The following is a 23,844-nucleotide window of genomic DNA, read 5'->3' as shown; positions in this document are numbered from 1 at the left end:
CCCTTTTTAAGCAAACATCTCAGGGGCGTGGATATTACTGAAAAGTCTTTCACGAATTTATGATAGTACTCCGCCAAACCAAGGAACGATGTCACCTGATCCTTATCTGTTGGCCACGGTGCACTCTTAATAGCTTCTACCAAAAGTTCTTTCGGCTTCACACCTTCACTATCAATCACATGTCCCAAATATTCCACACTCTCAACTTTAATTTTGCACTTGCTACTACGCACAGTCAAACCAGCTTCACTCAGCTTGCTAAACACTTGTTTAATATTCTTGTCATGTTCTTCCTCTGAATTAGCATAAATCAACATGTCATCCTGAAAAACCCCAATGTTGTACACTCCTTCCACTATTGTTTCCATCACTCTTTGGAAAAAAGCTGCCACTGGCGCCAGGCCAAACGCCATTCTGCAATATTTGAAAGTTCCCAACGTGGTTACATGTGTAGTCAAATGTTATCATGCTCCAGTCAAAGGTACCTGGTGGTAGGCTTGTGATAAATCTATTACCGAAAAATGTTTTGCACCATTCAAAGTAGACAATTTTTCTCCAATAATGGGCAGGGGATGTCTATCAACTATAATGTTCCTATTCAAGTCTCTCAGGTCCACACATAGCCTTATGTCTCCATTCGATTTAGCCGCTACCACCACCGGAGACAACCATTCAGAACTCTCTATCCTCTCTATCACCCCTCTTTGTAATAGATTTTCGATCTCTTGTCTCACTTTATCTTTCAAGTTGTGTGGTATTGGTCTGACTTTATGTACTCTAGGGGTCGTTCCCTTCTTGAGAATGATTTTGTGCTTTCAACATTCCCAATCCTTCTGAAAATACCATCGTAAACTCCTGTTCCCATTTGTCCTTTACTTCAGCGATTGTGATGGGGTGTTCAGCACTTGCCCGTATTCTTATGCCTAACTTCCGCTCCTCACCCCAGCCTAAAAGCGATGACCCCTCTTGAGTGACATAGACATCCGCTTCACAGCTCCAGCCTTTATATTTTATAGAGGCTTGAAACTTTCCCAGAACTTTTATTTTCACGTTCCTATAGGCGTACGGCTCGGTCCCATGTTCACTCAGCTGCTCTACTTTTCCTTGCACGCATCCTTCAAAAGTCTACCTTGATATCCGTGTCCACGGTGAACAGCTGTCCACCTTCATCGTGACTACTCTCCCCTCAATCAGAAATACGTCCGTAGATCCATTTCCTTTTGATGACAATTCTGCTACTTCTAGCACATGCTTCCCTTGGTAGTTATGTGGCACTGCAGGACTCTCTTCTTGTTCAGGCATTCTCCCTCTGGCTTCCACATTCTCTACTTTTCCTGATTCCCGGCAGACTCTCGCGAAATGTCCTTTCTTTTTACACTTCAAACAATTAATGTTTCTGGCCGGGCAAAACATACTTGTAGAAATATGTCGATTGCTGCCGCAATTAAAACATTTGACTTCTCTGTATGTGCCCGGTTTCCTTGTGCTCCTTAATTCTGCCACTTCTCCCACTGGTTTGTCTCCTCTGTCCCCTTTCATGGTTGACATATATTTCCATGTCTGTTCCATACACCTTGCCGGCTCCACAGCCAATTTCAATGGACGATCCTTGGATAGCAATCTTTCTTGTATCTTGGCACTATTTGTGCAGCAAACCAATTGATCACGTATGAGCGAATCCGTGAGTTGTCCAAAATCACAGGTGTGACTCAGTGTCCTTAGAGCAGCAACGAAATTCTCCACTGGCTCCTGTGGTTCTTGCACTCTCCGGAAGAACTTGTGCCTCTCAAATGTGGTGTTCTTCTTTGGTTCAAAGTAGATTGACAGTTTCCTTTCAGCCGTGCTATATTGATCCATGTCACTTTGACCTTCTTGTGGAGGTTCTGGCAGACCATTGTAAACACTGCGGCCCTAAGCTCCCAGATTGTGCAGCAAAATCGCCTCTTTTCTGGCAGGAGCGAACTTCTCCCCCCCTATGGCGACTAGGTATGTATCAAACAATTTCTTCCACCGATACCACCTGATGACTGGTGTGCCTGGCTCAGGTAAGAAAGGCGGTGGCGGTGCCATGCTCACTGCTGCCATTGTGTCTGTACTTCCACTGTGCTTTAGGCTTTTGTGAGTAAATGTCCTTTAACACCAATGATATGCCAGTTGACTAGCAATAGAACCTTATATCTGGCACTGTTTTCCATTTTGCTCTTCTTCCTCCTCTGTGTTATGTGCAGTTAATAAATTGCAATGAGTCTTTATGCTCTGATACCTTCCATAGTCCATAAAACTCCCAGCTGCTTCAAAATTGTATGCGCCCCTCTGTTGCATCTATTTTCTTTCCTCTCTCTCCGATAGCTGAGAGTTTATATGCCCTTTTTGCTGAGCCTCTTGCTCCTTGCTCTGTCGTCCAATAGTTAGTCTGCTTTGGTGGCCAATGAGAGGATAGCTCTGTGCTACCTCTCAGCTCCTTCCCTCTGCCCTCGCTGGACTCAGAAGGGGTTTGGTATCCTCCCCCAATCTCTTCACCTCTGTCCTGCTGCGTTGAGGAAGTCAGCTGTGCAGGGACCTAGCTGGCGACCACACCAGCTGAGACGGAATCTCCTCACCCTTCTCCTGCTGCCTTGGAGGTGATTAGCCGCTATGGGGCCCAGCCAGTGACCGCATCAGCTGAAGACGGTTCTGCCCGTCTTTTCCACCATGCCGACGGCGTCTGGCAGTTACGTCCTGTGCGGCTTGCCTGCTCGTCCCCAGAAGGGAGAAACGCCTTGCAGCTACGGACAACACGAATATGGTCGCCGAACTGCCAATGCTACGCGGCACTCCTCTACGCGGCAGGCCTGCTAATTATGGACCGATCCCATCCTCGTCGCCAGTTTGAAAAGATCCATTGAGGCTGGATAAGTTTAATAGTTTTATTTTCGCAGGCCCGCCCGGAGCCCAAACAACATCCTCTTTCAAACAGTCTCTGCCTCGCGATCCCCAACTCAATTAGAAACAGGGCTCACGGACAGAGACATGACCCAACATTCTAAGAAAGCATTCTTAGCAAATCTCTACACAGGGCAATTAAAACACGATTGCTTAAATCATACTTTGTTGGCTAACTGTATTCAATTTAACTGCAAGTTATATTGAGCTCATTCTACCACAACTGGATTCTGTAATAATTTACAGGGTTGAGCGCTGAGAACCAAGACCCATTTTCTGTCCTTTTTTATATTTCATCAAGGCACTCTATTCTGAAACAGATGTTCAGGTGAGACTTCCCCAGGAAGGAAACCTAACAAAGTCCCTCTCAACTAACTCAGGCCTTAAGCAGGGATGCCCTCTGGCCCCCCTGCTATATAATCTATATATGGGCTAGCACAAGCTCTTGACAAGGCACGTAACCACCCCCCCAACCTCAGATTTTGAACAGAAGTCCTCAGCTGTCTAACGCATGCTGATGATACTGTTATCATAGATCTGATGGCTATAGGCGTACAACGTTTGTTGGGGGCCTTGCACACTTATTCGAGAGAACTGGGGCTACACCCTAACAGCACAAAGACCAAAGTCCTCATGGTGGGGAAAGGAGCATATGGGGCCCCTGCATTTAGATGGAACTTAGGTGGTGTAAACCTGGAACAAACAGAAGAATACAAGTAAATGGGTACAATTATCAGAGCAAAACTGACCCAGACTCAATTGAGGGAGGGAGTGACAAGCAGAGTCTGGAAAAAGTGGTTGGTGATGAAAAGGATCAGAGTATATAGGCAATTGATAGTCCCCAGCATCCTATATGTGCTAGAAATCTTTCCACTAAATTTGATAGACTGGCTGCCAAAGCTGGAGGCAAAAATGTTGCACTTTCTGCTCGGTCTTCCATCTAGTGTACCAGTAGAAACAGTATGCCTTGATTTAGGACTACCTTCATTACTGTGGGTAAAAATACAGACTAGTGAAGCTGGGGAGTTGATGATACTGAGCCTCACAATTCCCCACTCAATCTGTTGCAAGAAAGGTATTTGCTATAGGCAACTGGGGAACATGGTGACACAACACTTTGAGGATCTGGGAATCAAAAGCCCACCGGTAACCTGGTTAGACCTTCTCCTGATAAAGCTGGCGAGGAAAACTAGATTCCATGATATTTCACTAGAAGTGAACCACTTGGCAACTCTGCGAAAATACACAACCTATTCCCACCAGGGGTTTGATAGAGATCCGCCAAGATCCTACCTTACAAAACTCAGCACCACAGCCTTAACGCGATTCATTCCCTCATTGAGACTAAATATTCTCCTTGTACTGGAAAGTTCCGGAGCTCGGGGCTCGGGAGGAGATGCCGTGGGCTGAAAGGTGGTGTTGCCTGTGTGCCGGTCCAGTGGAATCTCAGAGAAACATACTCACAAATTGCCACATACTCATTAGGGAATATGAGAAGGGGTATGATTAGTTTAAGATGCAGCAGGCAGACCACCTCTGGAATGCAATCTATGGGGCAGACTCACTTGTGATCACAGCAGTTGCATTCCATGTCTGGCAAAGGGTCTAGGGGGGGTATACATGCATTTCGCCGACCTATTTTTGGTCGTGGTACTTTTCATCGCCGTATTTTACATCGCCAGAAATCCCGTTTTTTTAATTTTTTTATTTTGGGGGGTGTTTTGTTGGGGTTGGGGTATTATTATAATAGTAAGGGGTGGGTCTGGGCGGGGGGAACCCCCCCAGAATTAAAAAAAAACAAAAACAGGGTTTCTGGCGATGTAAAATCCGGCGATGAAAAGTACCACGACCAAAAATAGGTTGGCGAAATCACGTAGAACCCTAGGAGGGGTGCGGGGGGGGTGGGATCGAAAGGGACAACAGAGACTCTGCACATGGACAGATAGCAATGGGGCAGTGGCTAGATATATACTAGTTAGATAAACTGTTTTTAGGTATAAATAGGCAGATAAGTAATTTTATTGTAATTTTTCGTTTTTATTCAAAATGCACTTTTGTATGAGATGTATTGAAATGTTTTTATGAGTTGTGTTTTTTAAACTGTGTATACTTTCTATGGCGTAAAAGGTCAAACTTGACTAACAAACACTTAATAAAAAACAAAAACAAAAAAAAGAAATGCACGTGCAGTAGATCAGAACTCACCCAGTACACTGGGGGCTGACCTTTGTTTCTCCCTGGGCATAAGGGATTGGATGAAGTAGATTGTTGTAGTTTGTGGTAAGTAAGCCTTTTGCACGAGCATAGGGGCACAATTTCTGCACTTTATAAATAGGCCACAAGATGTTTATTCTCTATGCATGTCATTAAAATGTTTTGATATCACACACACTGCCACAGGCCCCAACCCAATGAGCTATGTTTCTATCATTGCCTTGCATGTTATGTCATATGTTGCTGCAATTAGCAGGACCCACCACACGAATCAATAGCTAAGTGATATGTCGAAGTATGTTTTGTTCACCAATCTTGCCAATGTCTCAAATATGTATGCATCATGGCAAATCGGAGCAGTTTGCTCATTTTAATAAATATATGCCCGATTGTTCCTTTCCTTGCATTGCAGTGTGAACTACAGGTGCAAGTTTTAATCCGTGCACTTTGTTGAATTGCCCTTTCAGAGTAAGACATATTTTTTTATGAATCATCTTGAGTACCATGAGATTTGGTGCTTTGCTAGCGAGCTTTATTGAACACATAGTAGCATAGCTTTTGAAAGACAGCTATGCAGAAAGCCATGTGCGTTAATATAAAGGTTAAGATGGGATACGAGGAGATTTAAGTTTACTGACTGAATTCCAAACTTTAGAACCTGAAAATATTGCTTAAAATCCCAGCTTCTCCAATTAAGCGAAGTAAGCGATCCTCGGCAAATCATTTTACATGACTGTGTTATAGTTTCCGAAAATGACAACATTGTTTTCACCTCGAAATTATTCATTTAGGTGTGCACTCACAAAAACACATTCATGAATGGTTAAACAGAGTGCAGTGTTTCTAATAGTTTAATAATAATACTATTGGCCGTTTTTATGGTTCATGATACAGGCTGAAGTTGCTGTTCTGTCACTCATGGCTTCATCAAGTGTGATCCATGGTTCCTTCCTCACACATTAAGTAACATAAGTGATACACTAACGCAGGGGCCTACAACCTTTGACTCTCCAGATCTGTTGGACTACAAATCCCACCAGTCCTAACCATCATAGCCAATGGTGAGGTATCAGGGGAGTCGTAGTCCAAAACACCCTGCACTAATGTTTGTTTGATGGGTGTAGAGTGGTGAGGCAGGCAAGGGGTGGGGTGGGTGGTGGCTGAGTGTGAACAACTGATTTTCTTGTAGGATGCCAGGAAGGATGTGATCATGACTGGCATAGATACTGCAAGCTTAGGGAATGACATTGGAAGATCTGCCAGCACAGGAGTCATGGTACAATACAGCCATTGTTTCATTTTGAAGTACATAAACAGTGTGCATCCGCACCTCGCACGATATCCTTGTTATGGGCTCACCACATAGCTTGCTGGGAAAAACTCTGCTACACCGCCCCTCGCCCCCCAGCATAGATTATTGACCATGCTCCGCCCCTGAAGATACAGCTGTGCATGGCACAAGGTGGGCCTGTTTCTTTGCAACGAATAATCACTCAACTGTCAGCCGTCCGTAGCCCTGCTGCCCTGCCCCCATCCTCCAACCTCCTTTGATCCCTCTTCTTCATAATGTGTAAACCCCCACCCTCGCCCTGGGGTCTGTAATCTCCCTTCACGCCTGCGTCATGTATACCCCCTCCCCCACCCTGTAACTCTCTTCTCCCATAAGTAGTACACAAACCCCAATCATACACTATGATACAAAAATGTGAACTATATCGTTGAAACAAGCATACATGTCTCAGAGCAGCTGTTTACCGGTGTCTGCCCTCTTTCGTTTTTACAGTTTTTTTGTACACTTACACACCGCATTGCGATTTGGCCCCCGTCAACCTGAGCACTGCTTCTCGTCAACCTTTTCGTCTCTGCACACGTCATTAGCAACCCAGTATGCTGTGTTCCTGATAGACATTTGATTGCATACTGTAACCATAAAGAATAGGGCCTTAGACTTACTCTGGGCTGGGTTCATTTGGTGGCGTGCTCAGCGATCCCAAACACAGTGTTTTTTGTCTTTCAAGAGCTTATTGGACAGCAGCCGTATTGTTCTCGCAAACCCGCAGCGCGCCAATCAAGCAATTGTAGTTACATTTCTCTAAAGCTGAGGGGGGCGCGGCGACAGTACTTCAGACAATTGGCTGTGAACTTTTTGTACTTAAACGTCAGGGTGGGAGATGGGATCCTTTGCATAGATTCGCCAACTCTCAGGAGTGCAGCTTCTTACATTGAGTTTTCATGTTTTACCACCGGTATATGAAACACACAAATATTTTAATTGCAACATACTTATAATAAAACGCAATTAACTCTACATCTCTCAGAAAATATTAGAGACAGGAGAGGGGGGACTGGAGGTGAGGGGAAGAGTAACATTTTGCCAATCGTCTCTGGTAAACCGAAACACTCTTTCTGTAAACGGATTTGTGATTTGCAGCCAGTCAAGCGCGACACTCCTGAAATCCGTCCATATTTGCCAAATGCCACCTCTCAAAGAACTGCCAATATTCGAAAACATCTCCTTCATTGCCTCAAGACGCACTACGCCAGTAGTGGTTGGAGCCGAATATGGCATGTGTCATATGCCAGTGACACGTGCCACTGCATGTCACCACTACAAGTGACACGTGCCACTAGCAGGTGTCATATGCCATGCCCCAAAAAAAGGTTTCATGTGTCACGGTAAGTCTGTCTCTTCGTTTTTCAAATTATAATCCTCCTTTTTAAAAATAAAAATACGAAACGCCAATTTTATTCCTTTTTTGTAAAAATAAAATTCAAAGGCTCTACAGAAGATTCGAACTCATGACCTCCTGTTACAGGATAGCTCCATTAAGCACTGCACCATTACGTCTCACGACGTTAAAGGTCCAAATTCTACCTGTAATGGGTACTCTTACATGGTTCAAGGCTGTTCCTTTTTTTATTTTAAGTTACATCTTAAAACAAACTGCATGTACAATTCTGAAAGTTTGTAGGATAGAAACAATTGACTGAAAGTTTTTGCATCTTGTGCTTTTCTTGCATAATACTAAATGTAAAAAACAGTTCAATCCAAAACCTGTTACTGTGTAATGCTTTAAATGTCAAACATGTATTGTGTACATGTTTTCCAAAACAGTATGGTCGCAATATTAAAGTGTGTGTTTGTACATTAATTCATGCGTTTCACACTTGACTGTACGAACTGTGATAAATACAGTACAACCATATCCTACTGATAATACGTATAACTTATATAACAGAGTATATACACGATCATGAAAACATAATTTACAAATGTTGCTAAATCTTCAGATTTAGGGTCTAATTCATAGAATCCAGCGCAGAAGCAGCACAAGTGCTGCACGCCGAGAAGGAGCATGTGCCATGCGTGCACCAGCTGTGGCACAAACCAGCAATTGCGCGGCACGCGTATTCATGGATTTTCTGAGGCATCAGTAACCGTGGCGCAATGAACATCAAGAAGCGCCAGCAACGCCCCTAACACACCCCCATGCGCAGGCAAAAGACAGTGAAATGCCCAATACGGCGCAATGCCCCGCACCATCCGTGACCCAGCACACATCCCCCCATTGTAATTGTGTGAAAAATCAGAGCGTAACCCGCTCGCACCAGCCAAATCGCGTGAAAAGGCCCATGCGTACCCTGTCCGCACCCCAGCAAAATCGCGTACCCCAATTGCAGCAGCCAAATCGCGTGGGAAGGCCCACGCGTACCCCATCCACACCCCAGCAAAATCATGTACCCCACTCACGAAATCACGTGGGAAGGCCCGCGTGTACTCCGTCCGCGCCCCAGCGAAATTGCGTACAGCCAGACCCCAGCAGTGGACCATACCCCGCAGGCAGCCCATACCACATGGCCCCCCCATCACCCATGACCACACCCCGCAGGCAGCCTACACCAAATGGGATCTCCACCATCACCTGTGAACATACCCTGCAGGCAGCCCACACCACATGGCCACCCCATCACCTGTGACCACACCTTGCAGACAGCCCACACCACATGGGACCCCCACCATCACCCGTGACCATACCCCACAGGCAGTTCACACTACATGGGACCCACACCATCACCAGTGAACATACTCCGCAGGCAGCCCACACCACACGGGCACCCCATCACCCGTGACCATACCCTGCAGGCAGGCCCGCCTCATGTTCCCATCTGTGACGGCAACCTGCAGGCAGGCCCCGCCTCATGTCCCCACCCCCCACCAGTGACGGCAACCTGCAGGCAGGGCCCGCCTCATGTCCCCACCCCCCAACAGAGACGGCAACCTGCAGGCAGGCCCCGCCACATGTCCCCACCAGTGACAGCAACCTTCAGGCAGACCCCGCCTCATGTCCCCGCCCTCCACCCCAAAACACATTGGACCAACATACAACCATGCAGCACATGCCAACTAAAATGCCACCACACGCTGCATCCCCCTGGTGCACCTCAACACCCATCCATTAGTCATGCTCACTATGTCATGTGAATCATAACATCACACATGCATGCATGTGCACACACATGAACAACATTGGTGAACAGCAGGGACACGCAAATGCGTCAAGGAGGAGTGAAACATGCACTAAACCGTTGAGACCAGATACCACTTCGATTTCAATGTCAAAAAATTATATTAAAAAACATGTATCCAAGTCACACACAGTAAAAACAACAAATTGAACATGCATGGACCAAAAGAAAATTCAAAATAAAGTGAAAACCAAAATCAATGTCATGTAAAAAATGAAAGAGTCAAAAATGTGGTCCTTGTCCATGAATGTATGTGCAAATGAAATCACATATCATGTGAAAACCATTCCAAATTAAAATCCAAATATTTACAAAGATCCAGGGTCCATGGTCCCAAAACATGTAGAAAAATCCTAAAAATACAATACAAAAATAACTATATACAAGATGCGGAGCAAAGTCCAGGAACTCCAAATAAAAAGAAAAAAACAAATGAAACCTACTCCTAAAGAACTATATGCAAAGGCAGCAGGCCAGTCCATCTCCTCACCATGCTCTCTCATATTCTCCACCAGGGCGTCATCGAACACTGCGTCCACTTCCAGTAGGCGGGCCTCGGCTTCCCCTCGAGTGATTGCAGGGACTCCTTCATGCTCCTCTCGAACTCCCTGCGAGTCTCCTCGAGGACCTCTGCCCGACGCAGTGAATTCTCCGCCCTGGCCATGGTGAGTTACTTCTCCTGTGCCAGCTGCCGCCCTTCCCTGTTTTGGCGGTCCAAACGCTCCAACACGGAAGACATCCTTGTCGTAAGGTCCACGTTTGTCTCCTGCCCCTCTGATGATGAACTCCCCGAGTCCTGTTGCCTCCTTTCCTGAGCCTGCTGCTGCCAAAATGCCCGGTACCTTCGCCACAAGGACAGCCTCCGGGATGATGACACAACCCGGGGTTGTCGTGCACGTGCCCTCCTTCTTGGTGCCTGCACTTCCTCCCTTGCCATAGCTCCTGTCGCTGCCGTGACAACCTCTGCTGATCCTCCTTCGACTCCCAACTGTGGCAGGGATGTGATCTCCACCAGACTGGCCACCGGGGTTGTGACAGGTACACAGGGGGCCCTGGTGGTATCTGGGCCGGAAGATGGCAGGGAGGACGACTGGCACACAGAGGAGGAAAAGGAAGAGGGGGTTGCAGCAGTGGCCAGCACATGTACCAGATTTGTGACCAGGAACTGAGCTAGCTAGTTAATGAGGTGATAGACCTCATTGTGATGATGTGCAAGCCCCCGATTGGAAGCCTGCACATCATCACGAATGGTGCCTGTACGCCTCGCAATACCGGCTAGCAACGGCTAGCAACAGATCCACCCTGTGTGGAGGGGTCCGGCCTGAGGCATGCCCGCAGGTGCATACTGGTGCAGTCGCAGTTCCAGGGACAAGATCAGTCACAGGCCCCTCCATGTGACCTGCACTGCCTCTGGCCCCTGATCCTGGACTGCACCACTCACACCTACCTCATCACCCCAACCGGGCCCCATGTGCTGGGCTGATATGGCCTCCTCCCCCTCCTTCACCACCACCAACCTGGATGACTCCCCACTGTCTTCTGCATAGGATTGCCCCTGTGTGCGCTCACCTGTCCCTCCCACTGCTGAGGTGCCCACAACCAACTTCACCCTCTTGGGCCTCCCCTCAGCAGCTGAGGCCATTGTCATGGACGCAGCACCAGTCTCCTCGCTCCCGGAAGATGACGGTACCTGGGAGGAGGACTGGGCCCTGTGTCTGTGCCTGGTGGAGGCGTCCCTGCTGCGGTGCTCCACAGCGCCTTCTCCGCCCTCTTATTCCATCGTCACTGTGGATAGGGAAACATAGAACACAAACATCAGGCTACTGAACATATGTGTGTATGTGTGTTTTTCACAATGCAAATGTACATCAGTATCACTGTCAAAGATCGCAACCATAATCACCCTCCACTACACACAGGGAAGTGCCATTCACACACATTCACAAACATGTGTATCATTCACAACAGACATTCACATCCATGCACAAGGCACTGACACAAGATCAAAATTCTGTATTCAGCTCACACACATCATGGGACATACACATCTCATTCACACACATCACCTGACAGTCATGAGGCAGGCCATGGAGCTATCACGTCACAGTGCACTCAAGGGCAAATTGGCAGTGTGAGGCAATCACAAATCAAGAACTCAAGTAACATACGTGCGCAGTGTTGGACAGTTACACACTCACTACTAAGGCACACGCACATGTACACGATGCATGTCCATGATGATGACATAAGCACTTATGTGTCAGACCTCTCGCATGCCCCAGACCAGACACAGGTATGCAAACATGTGTGCATCGTTACATGCCGGTGCGCAACATAGACATCATTGATGTGGGACACGCTTGAATGGACTCTCATGCAGCACTGTCAGGGACATGCACACAGACATCTGTACAGGAGGCATGCAAGACATAAGGCCAAGGTGCACACTCCAGCCACATGTCAACATGCACATGCTCAATGGTGGACAAGAATACATGAACCATTCGACTTCAGATGGAGCACCAACTCCAAGACCTGGGCCGACTTCAGATGGAGCACCAACTCCAAGACCTGGGGGTACAGCACTGGGTAGGCTACAGGACCCTCATCTCGTCGGTGGTCAACCGGCCCCGGCACCTCACTCGATCATCAACAGCCTTGATGAGGCACCGGGCCTTGTTGTGGGTCCTGGACTTGAAGTCTTCCCAGCACTTGTGGACATGATGGAAGTCACGGGGTGCCAGCCCCTCTACATTGATGGCACCCACGATGTCCCCCTAGATCTTCTTCGTCCTTCATTGCCAGCTTGCGATGGGCCTTGGAAGAGGGCATCATGATGCACCAGGACTTGCTCTACCAGGATGCCAACTTCCCTGGGTGAGAAGCTGACAGCCCTCTGCCTCTCTGCTGGGGGGTTGCCACTTGCCTCAGATGGTGTGGTGTCAGACATGGCAACCCCTGAGGTAGGTGTGGCTGGACAAGGTGGTCCTGGGGCTGGGCTGTGGAGCGGTGGTATGGCAGTCAGGAGTCTTCAGGAACAGCAGAGGTGGTCACAACGACAGGATCACTGGCAATGGCTGATGAGCAGGCACCAAAATGCCGGGCATGTGGGCAGCAGGCACACACAGTGGGCTGGCATCAGCAGATGGCTCATAGGAGGCAGCTTGGGCAGTTGGAGGCAGGTAAATGGTCTTGTAGGCAGGAGCGTGGTTTTTCCATATTCTATCGCGTGGCCAGCCGTAAACAGAGTGACTCCGCACATGCGTAAACAGCGCGTTAGCGTGTAATCAGAGGAAAGGCCTTAAGCGCGTAAGTTACGTGACATGCGCTGGACGTTGAGCGTTGTCAATCAGTATGGGGGTAAAGGTCTGCGTAGGACAACAGTGCACTGTACATGCTTTTCGTGGGGACGGATGCATGAACTTCATATTTTTGTGGGTTCACACGCAAATAGTTCACTACTGTGGCAGTGCGTACTTCTTGTTTTGCGCGGGAGTTGCCTACACGCACACACACGTGTGATTTTTGTCATTCTACCAGACAGACGGTGAGTCGTGCACACATTTTTCCCACTATGGTTGCCCCTGTGTGATGCGTACCCCATTTTCGAGGTTATAGTAGCCTATGTGTTCCTCGCATACACATTTTTTGTGTTGCTGGGTGACACAGTGTACTGCAGGATGTTTTTTACTCAACGTGGGCTACCGAGGGGTCACATACACGTTGATTTTTGTTTTTCGGGTGCCTGAGCATTGCGCGACCCGTTATTTTTTCACCAGGGGTCACATAGAGCCTTTCTGGAGCACAGTGGTACGTTTTTCATCACGTACCCTGGCCCCTCACTCCAATTGCCCAGGACAATTGTTGGCTGCACCTCCCATTGCGCTAGTCCATCAGTGCCATGACTGGGAGGGCGACTTGCCAGAGGTGGCCAAGGTGGGCGACGTGGCCAGGGTGGCCAAGGTGGCCAAGGTGGTCCACGTGGGCAAGGTGTGCAGGACCATGCAGGGAGAACTATGCCCCACACCCAACCGGGCCAGGGAGATGCAGCAGCTGCTGACATACCTAGCACCTGTGGTCCTGGACAAGCAGTGACATCTGCTGTTCAGAGCAGCCAGAGTGTGGAAGCTGCAGGGGCAGCTGCGGCTACCACTACCCAGGCTCAGGGTCAGCCAGCCCGGACGGTAGTGGTCCCGGCACAGGGACAGGGTGACTCAATGGTCGATTTCCATGTCCGGAAGGCCAAGACACGTGCGGTGCAAGTTCCAGGCACCCGCACCCGGGGATCTGGAGCAGCAGTGTCATCTGCTGTTCACACCGGCCAGGGTCTGGAAGCTGCAGGGGCAGCTGTAGCAACCGACACCCTGTGTCAGGGTCACCCAGCTAGGAATGGATTGGTCCCGGCCCAGTGTGACTCAGGGGCCAAGTCCCTTGTCACTAAGGCCAAGACACGTGTGGCGCAGAGTCCTGGCAACAGCACCCAGCTACTGATACGTGCAAGCTGACCTTCTGTAGTTACATTGGGGGCTGATTCCATAGGCCAGTCCACCTGTGCTCCAGCCCCTACTGACCTGAGCGGTACACGCCACTCAGGGTCTGCACCACCTCACAAGAAGCAGAAGCATGCTCCAGCAGTACAGGCTAAAACCCCAGACACGGCAAAGGAGTCCCACACGTCGAGAAAGAGGAGTTTCTGTGATGAGGAACTGGAGATGCTCGTGGACTACATGTTGGAACATGGCCGTGACATGCTGGTGCAGGCAGGGAGCACACATACACCTGCTCAGCGTATGACCCACTGGCAGTGCCTCGCTGACCGTATTAGCGTCTTGGGCTATGAGAGGCGCACAGCTGGTGACGTTGTGAAGCGTTGGAATGACTTCCAACACCGAGCAAAAGACAAGCTGGCTACAAAGTGTGCCTCTACTCTGGTGACTGGCAGTGGGTCACCACCAGAGGACGATGAACTCACTGGACATGAGGAGATCGCTAGTGATTTCATTGCAGTGGAGCAGATCCAAGGCGTGGGGGACCTGCCAATGTATGAGGGAATGTCCGGTGAGTGGTGATGTGTGTGTGTACAGGCCATTTGTATGTTGCTTGGGTGATGCGTTATGATTGTCTGCCAGTTCAGGCTACATTGTAATGACTGCCATGTATGACCCATGTCATGTTGGACTGATATGTGCTTGTTGTCATGCAGACTGCATACAAACCATATGCTGCACACAGAGGCAATCCTCATCACCACACCTGCCCCCTCCTTCCATGACACTTTCTGTCCAGGCTCTCTTGGCCCTATTCTTGCTCCAACCTGTGGTCGCAGATAGCCTGTGATGATCTTCCACTCAACAGTTGCCTTCTATCATCACATGACTGACATCTCTGTGAGGTCACCCTGCAAGTTGCTCATCCTCAGAGGCATTCATCCTTTCCTCTCCATCCCCCAGTAGCTCACTGTCTCCAGAGGACTGGTAATTCCTATGATGGACTACTGCAACAGGCTTTACCAGGATTTCTATGATTCTACACTCTTCCCTCTGCAACTCTGCCAGTCCTGGACTGTGTGAAAAGTCCTTTAGGCTTGGTGCAAGGTATCTCCCTAGGACTGTGATGATGGCACAGGCTCACAGTGGCTATGAGTGTTCATTCCTTAACCCTGTGCATTCTTAGCAAGTCCCTATGGGTCCTGGGCCAGCAATTCCTTCAACTCCACCTCCAGTATTTACTTCATTCTCATGGTCTTTGATCATCCCTTTCTTACTCCCACAGGGTCAGTTGCTCCTCAAGGAAATTAGTTTGTGGTTCACATCTGTGTTGAGCTGGGGCCTCCCTCTGGTACAGCCTCCCTGCCTCTATGTAATTGGAGGTGTAGCTTCTCCGGGTCTGCAGGCACTTCTGATGCTTCCTCATGTGTTGTGCTTTCTGTCCTCCTCTCCCCTGCTGTAGTCCCAGATGACTGAGAGAATGCACTTGCCACCTGCCCACACTGTCTGCTACGACACAGTACTCTTAGCAACCATTTAAACCCATGCACTGCCTCCCAGCCAACCCCGCCCTTGGTGGTGGGGTTTACTGTATCCCTACAACCCACTACCAACACTTTACACATGATGACGACACTTACCCTTACACTGCCACCAGGCCACGACATTGACATTGCTGGATCTGTGTTTTTATTCGTAGTTGAGGCCGTACCCATGTACTGCACTGCACCCACACACTTCTAAACCCTGTTATCCCCTTCAATATGCCTATTCACTTGCGTGATGTCAATGTGACCTAGCATTATTGAATCTGTATGCCTGCCCTCACTGTATTACAACACCCAAGCGTTGTTGCACCCTGTGACACATGTGTGTTTTCTAATAGTGAATTCCATGAAATGTCATCTGACATGCATTGTACATGGCCCATGGTCAGTGGTATTCAACTTCCATCTGAGGCTGGTTGACAATTCTGGTATGGCTATACTACGTGCCATCTGTGTATTGGCATCAGTCATCTTTGTGGAAGGACTATTCCAGTCACATGCTTGTGTGTGATGCAGGTGATATGCAGTATATGTGTTATTTTGCCCTTTGACACGCATCCATGTCTGCTTTCAGGCGCCCCTTCCCTTTCATTGACACTGTGTGCGTGCCTGACTTTGTGTCATGTGTGGTGGATGGTGCGAGGTGGTGGTGCGAGGTGGTGGAGGAGGCTGCGGTAGGGTTGGCTAATTCCTTGCAGACTTTGAAAAGTGTGACCGTGTTATTGGATACCGCAGAGATGCAGGCTTGTATAAAGACTCTTTTCTGGGAGCAGATGCAGAGTCTAAACTGCCTTTGGAGGAGGCGGCAGGCCAGTTTGTCAGAGGGTGCGCCAGAGGAATCCCATTTCCATTTGGCTGCCCTGCACTTGTGTTTAACGGAAGCTGATTTGGAGTCATAGCAAGAGTTGCACTTTTTGGTAGGCTTCAATCATACCCTCATGACAGAGGCAAGAATATAAAGAGTATTGGAAACAGAGAGGTTAAAGTTTGAGAGGGCTGTGGCAGGGTGGGAGTCAGTCGCAGGAGTGGAAGGAGTATGATAGGTGGAGGCAAAGGCAGCTACTGAGACGCTTTTCATGGGTCAGATGACCTTGTAGACGGGAGGCAGTGCCGGGTTTACCTATGCAACGGGAGAAGAGAGCTTCAAGTGAGAAGAGAGGAGAAAATGATCAGTCCAGGAGAGAGACACAGGGATACACTCAGGGAAGATCAATGCTACTCCCCCACCTAGTCTGTTTGGTCTAGGAAGAGAGAGTATTGTGTTGCCTTCTGGGAGAAGTGTGTCAAAACTTGTGACAGAGCAATCCTTGAACCAGGTTTGAGTGATGGCAAGAACATCATAATCCAGGGGTTCAAGGAGGTTGCAGATGCCAGAGGAGTGTTTGACAGCTGAGCGAGTGCTTACCATGGCAATGTGGAGCAGATTGCAATCTGTGAAAGACTTACGGGGGGAGCAGGGGACAGTGGCCCCCCCTAAGTGACGATAGTACCTGAGGGACAGAGGTAGAAGGGGGCAGAGGAGCCAAGGCCGGTAAGGGAGCCGGGACCATAATGGGTGAGGAGGGAGCCAGTGCGGAAGGCACCACAGGGGGCAAGGGAGCCCCAGATACAGTGTTAGTGGGTGACTGGTTCACCCAAGAGGAGAAGGCAGAAGTCAATGTGTGGGGTGGTGGCAAGAAAGCCATGGTGAGGGTAGAAGGGTGGTTAGGAGGTGGCAAGGGAGCCAAGGGGGGCACAGCTGGCATGGGAGCCAGGGCAGCTGAAGGAGCTGGTGCAAAAGGCGGAGGGAGGTTGATAAGGCGGGGGAGGAGCCTATGAAAGAGTAGAAGGTTGGTTTGAGGACCCTGGACCATGATGGTACCATTGCAGTAGACATTGATGATGACCCTGGAGGTGGAGAGGGCAAGAAAGACCTTGCAGGAGGTGCCACCATTGATGGGCAAAGAAGAGAAAGGAGAGAGAAGAGCAATCATATGGAGAGTCCATAGGACAGGTGAGGGAACGACAGAGTATGTCTGTGAGAGTCTCTCTGGCAGAGGCAATGACGTAGGTGACTGCAATTGGAAGGCCTGGGTTAGAGCTCAGTATGTCCTTCTTGAGGTTCTCCCTGACAGATTTAGTAAGGGGTGAAGGATAAGAGATAGAGAAGCAGTTTGAGAAGATAGGAGAGATAGATAGCGCTGTAGCAAACTGCAGAGAGTGAGGTACACTTAACCAGGCTGAGGCCAGAGAGGCGCAGCGAGAGCAGAAGGTAGAGGGGGAGACAGGGAACAAGACTGGGAAAAAACAATGGGAGCTGGGGGAGGTAATATGCACAGAAAAACAGTGAACACGCAGAGGAAGGGGACGTAGTGGGTGTATGGCTGAGGGGAATAACAGCACAGAGGGACAATGGGACTGAGGAAGGGTGAGGGAACCGGTAGCAGACTAGACAGAGTGCAGAGGAGTGGACTTGTTAACACATTCTCATGAAAAGCAGGTTATGCACACAGCTAATGTAAACAGGAGCAGGACAATCAAGATGGGCACACAGCTGAAAACAAATTTAAAAAGCAGCAGGACAATCAAGATGTGCACACAGCTGAAAATGAATTTAAACACCAGCAGGACAATCACGATGTGCACACAGCTGAAAACGAATTTAAATAGCAGCAGGACAATCAAAGTGATAAATATTTTAGAGGAGTCATCGATCTGACGATGCTAACCAGAGCTTTCCACCCAACTTCCACTCCCTCCGATGTCGACGCCCGAAGACCTGGATAACCCAGCAGGTAGTCCATGGGGTTGCCAGCCACTGCATTGAAATGGACAGTGATCATGTAATCTGACAGTTGCAATCAAGTGCTCTAATGGGAGTGGTGTGCGCAGAAACAACCCTTGGAAAATTGGGAGTAGGGGTTTTGGGTCCATCACGATCATGATAGGGTGATGAAAAATGTAAAGGTGGACATGACGACACTACAACAGACCAAGGAACACCTCACACTCTATTTGTGAATGTCGAATTTCTGTTTGTATCAATGCTTTGGGAGCCCCCACTCTCTGCACCCCCTATTCCAGGGTATAGGGCCTTCCTTCTTTCCTTATGTGGTTCCTGAAATGCCTGGCCTGTTTAATATAGCAGGGGACCCCAGGCTCCATCTAGCCCATGTGTCTCTGGAAATATTGCTTTTAACTAAACCCTGTCATGCTTTTCTTCTATTCTTTGACCCACTGCTGAGAACCCACACAGTAACATGTAAAATGTGACTCGGAAGCAATGGGCCTTACAAAATGAACAACTTATCAAAATGCAACACATCACACACATCTATGACTCCAAGAAATCAACAGCCTACAGAAGGACAAACATATGATACATAGATTTTAAGAGAAAGCTATATTTCACATGGGCCTGCAGTATAAGAATATTGTTACTCTCTTGCCAACATGGACTAGGGGAAAAGCCATATAATTGCTGCCATTTCTTCCATAAAGCTGTGGCCCTGAGGGCAGTTGTCCATTTCATGCATGCCTTTGAAGGACAATAGAGGTCGGGCAGAGTGTGAGACACATTTAGTGTCCGCACCTGCTGTCAGGTTCCCTTGGAGGTTCAGCAGATTCCTTCTTAGATAAGTGACTGTAAAATAACTGACGAATGCAACTTGTTATGACATATCATTGATGGGAAATTGATCAGTTAGTTAAAAGAACTTTTAAACAGAAGAGGTGATTGAGCAAACATAAGACTGTCAAGTAAAGTTTAGTCTTTAATGGAAAGTCAATACTGTGATGTTTCAAAGGGTCGTTCATTTTCTACAGGGGCAGAGACAGTACCCCAGCTATGAGTCTGTGATAAACCGCAGGAACTCCATTTCTGCTGTGACCTGGTTTCGGATTCCTCCCAATTGATGAGAAACCCCAGTTTCTCTAGGAGACCCGTCATTGGGACCATTTGTTCTGGCAGCCGCATCGGATCCTGCGCCATGAGACAAATATCCTCGATGTATAAAATCAGTCTGACTCCTGAGTAGCTTTGTGAAGCACCATTGTGCTGAAGTTAGTCCGAAAAGGGAGACGCATAAACTCTCACCTTTGCCATCACCAGAGGAATTCTAAAAATTGCTGGTGCATCTCAGGAATGGGTACTGCTAGATAAGCATCCCTCAAATCTATGCAGGTTAGCCAGTGCCCTTTCTGCAAAATGTCCCTTAAGAGATGGATTTCCTCCATCTTGCAGTGTCGGTACATGAGAAAGGTGTTAAATTGTCTGAGATTATCACCGGCCTGACCTTTTGCTTCTGTTTCACCAGTGAGACATTGCTTAAGAAGCATTGCACCACCTGCTGCGCTGGTCTTATCGCCCTTTTCTTTATAAACTCTCCTACTTCCTTGTCCATGAGGCTTTGTTCCTCCTCTGTGTTTAGGGAGGATTCTCAAAATGTGCTTATTTCCCTTACCTTTTGAGACCCCCAGCAACTTTGCTGGATTTCTAGGATTTGATTTTTCTACCTGGGAAGAGTGTGAGCCTTTTTTTCCCACTCTTCAATGTATTTTGATGTGTGTTCTTTGGTTATGGTGTTATAAAACAACTCCGTAGGCATCATCTTTTTCTTTGTGTCACACAACACCTTCAGTGCAGTGGCAAAGGGGTGTCTTTCAGACACCCCAGGGTTTAAACACTTTCTCTGGGACTGACAACTGTCTCCCAGAGCATGTAAAGTTAAATTGACTTTACTAGTCTCTTTATATTTACTGACCCAGAATGCACTATCTTCCTATAGAGTGCTGGAGGGGTTGTCTAGCATCCCCTGAGTCAAAACACTCATGTAACAGTCAAATGTTACCCTTTCCTACTTTAAATGGCTGGTGGCAGTGGTTTAGATCAAACTATCATGATTTCACCAGACCGCGAACAACGGTAGCAAAATATCGGGTCAGCCATGTTTTTCAAGATGGCTCCCAAGACCTATCTGTAAAAACAGACTCCGATCGACATTTTTCGCTGTTTCTTTTAGGAAAGGTCCTTCTTGTGTTTAACCAGGTTTGGTCCCTTTGTTCGTTTTCCTTTGGCGGGTTTCAGTGCTGAAGCCCTCCTCTGGCGCCTCAGTGTCTGGGGTGGACAGGATGTGAGGGAGGTGCCCGTAACTCTCTGTGCTTAGTCTCCTAGGAGACCTGAATGCACTCTGGCGTGATTGGCTGGCTGGCTGTCCGGCAACGACAGCTACCCTGCTGTGTGAGTGACAGCCAGACTGGAATGAATGGGGGAAAACTGTTTAAAAGCAGGTCTCTGGGACTTGGAAAGCAGAGTCGACCACTGGAATGAAAGAACCGAAGACGAGCTGAAGGAAGAGGACTGCTGCAACTCCTGGACGACCGGTGAAGCCCTGCTGCAGGTCTGAATTGCCTGAAACTCCATCGACAGAGAAGCCCTTCAAGGTTAACTTCTTCCCTCGAATTTGATGGGACCAACCAACTCACAAACCACCTGGAAACCGTCCCCTCCTGGTCGAATTTTCTACAGAGTGCTGTGGAAAACCAGATAGCCAGTGGGAAGGATACCAGTTTGTGTTCTTTAAGGCACTCATACCTTAAACCGACATTTAGCTAAGCTTGTGGCCTCGTCCCTGGGCAGTGCAGGAACCTCCCTACGTCCTCCTTCTTGTCCCCACGACTGAAGCACAGGAACAGCGAGGTCTGCTCGAACTGCCAGGAGCAACTGCCTCAGCTACAGCTCTTCTTCACTTTAAAGGTACTGTGCAAACGCGGTCCGGAAATCTTTTCGACCACAGAGAAAGTTTGTGAAACTTTCCCCTCTTTGAAGGCTGGTCCTTCCCTAAACATTTGTCTAACTTTTCACCTTGCCAAATTCTTCTAAAAACCGTGGCAAAGACTTACCCGTTATCTACCAGAATTGTGCTATCCTATACAAAGACTCTGAACCATTGATTTTGACCCAGGCCTATCGAATTGAATTGCTGGTTGTAGTTAACTGAAACCCTTTGCCCTACCTATGAATGTATTTGGGCTGCATTTCTTATAACCTTGTCTTTTTACCCCTTTTTAACGTAACTGAAGTGCCATTTTGCTCCCACTTCAGGGGAGCTGAACTTGTTCAGTAACTTATTGGTTGTGTATTGTGGTGTATTAGTGTATGATGTTAAGCTGCGTTTGCTAGTGTAATGTTTTCTAATTGACTGTGTAAATAAATGTGTATTCTTTTACCAAGAAACCTTGAATTGAACCACTGTATTTGTTGGTCCCTTTGTGTAACTTGGTCTACTGCTCACTTCAACTCTTGAGATAAGTCTGGCTGCTCAGCCAATGCTACCACATAACTGTGTAGTACAGGCTTGTACCAAAGGTGAAATTGTACTGACACTTGTAGTCTTAATTGCATTTAGTGTTCCCAAAGGGTACTGCATGTGATTCTGCCTAACACTCTGAAATTGCGAAAGGGTGCTGCAGTTTAGTTTGTGCTCTTTAAAAATTATAGACAACACCCCTGCACAGTCTCTGCGACCCAAGAGTCCACGGTAAGCTCCTCCCAAGCGCTTAGGTGCATCGCTAGCCTACAACTATCGCGGGAATTGCATTGCTTGCTGCTGCGCTGTGTGCATACGACTGTACTCTCACCTGCTGCTGCAGTGCCAACCCCGACCCCTGCCTCTTCCACGGGAGGGGAAGGAAGGATTCAGCCTTCTGTCTTCCCGCTGTCAAAAGTTGTTTCCTCTATAGGGCCTATGGCATCCTCAGTGGCTGGCGGAGACGCCTCTGCTTCTGCCGCCCTGGCGGATACACAGGGCACAAACACTCTTTTTAACGATGTCTGACCTTTGTCCAGAGCAGCAAAGGTGTTAACAAATCTGGACATGTCTTTGACAAAAGCTTTTCCAAACAAAAGCCCTTTAGCTGCTGCAGTGGCCTCAGAGGATGCCAACTCCCCGAGTTTCAGGTCGATCTTTACTACAATCGATCTTCTGCACTCCGCTGCTATTGTACAGTTGGTATCACTTATTAAACAAACTGCTCTTTGTGCCCAATTAGCCAGAATATGCACATCCATAGGCAGGGCCTCTTTGGTCTCTTCCACCATTTTAATGATCTTGGCCAATGGACCTATGGAATCGGGGAGCGTGTCCTGGCATGCTATCCATGAGCGGTCAATGCCCTTTTCAGGTCCTTGGTGTGCTTCACCATGAATGAGTCCACCTCCAGAGTGTCCGCTAATTTATCCGGCAGAGAAGGTCTGGGATATTGTGCCTTCAAATAGCCTCTCACCTCCTTATTTAGACGCGTGCGCAGTCACTTGCTCAAGTACCTTTTGGCCTTAAGTGGGGGCTTCCCCTCCGAGGATCTCGGGTGGAGTAGCAGGTCTGGATGAAAGGGGTCGACCAGGGAACTATCTCTGCGTTTCTAAACGCTCTTATTGTGCCTTTTGCACGGTTCTCCTTCCTGAGGAGTGGCCAAGCTCACAGAAAGGTGAGAACTCTCAGTGCTGCTGGAATCCCATTCGGTGCCCTCTTGGTCTTCCTGTGGGCTAAGGGGTATTTCACCTTGTCCCTTCCATCACGCCTTTCCCTTAGCATGCCTCTCTTTTGTGTGTCCTTTGCGTGATTCGGACAGTGGTTCGCCACTGGCCTTATGTTCCTCCTGCCATTGTCTCTTGCAGGCTCTGGGCCTCACAGATGTCGCCCCTTGCGAGAAGGCGACGCAGCCCAGGAGACAGTCCAGTTTATGGGATAGCGGCCCTAGGCCTGCCCATGCTGCTTTGTCCATCAGCTGTCCCAAGAGGGGTCCTGCAGAATGTTTGAAGGCCCTTCTCTGCTTTACTCGCTGTCAGAGGATTCTACTTATACCCAGGCCATATTGTGTAATGCACAGGAGACAGACAGCTAGCAGCCGCAAAGTGACGTACAGGCTTTCAATTATTAAATTTCATTTATAACATCTCTCAATGGTCGTGAGGCTATTTCTTCACTTGTTTAATGTCTTTGAAGTCATTTAAACAGTACATTTTACATCTGCTAGTCCAGAGATTGGTGACATGATGTGGCATGCTGGAGTTCCAAGTGGCTGAAAGTTATGAAATATAACACATAGCTCTCAACTCACCTACTTTTGGCGGGTGTCACCCGCCTTGCAAAGGGCTGACTCACCCGCCA

The sequence above is a fragment of the Ambystoma mexicanum genome, chromosome 2q (assembly GCF_040938575.1).
Source record: "Ambystoma mexicanum isolate Mex_15411 chromosome 2q, UKY_AmexF1_1, whole genome shotgun sequence".
NCBI classification, from domain to species: domain Eukaryota; kingdom Metazoa; phylum Chordata; class Amphibia; order Caudata; family Ambystomatidae; genus Ambystoma; species Ambystoma mexicanum.
Note: the sequence above shows the minus strand (reverse complement) of the source record.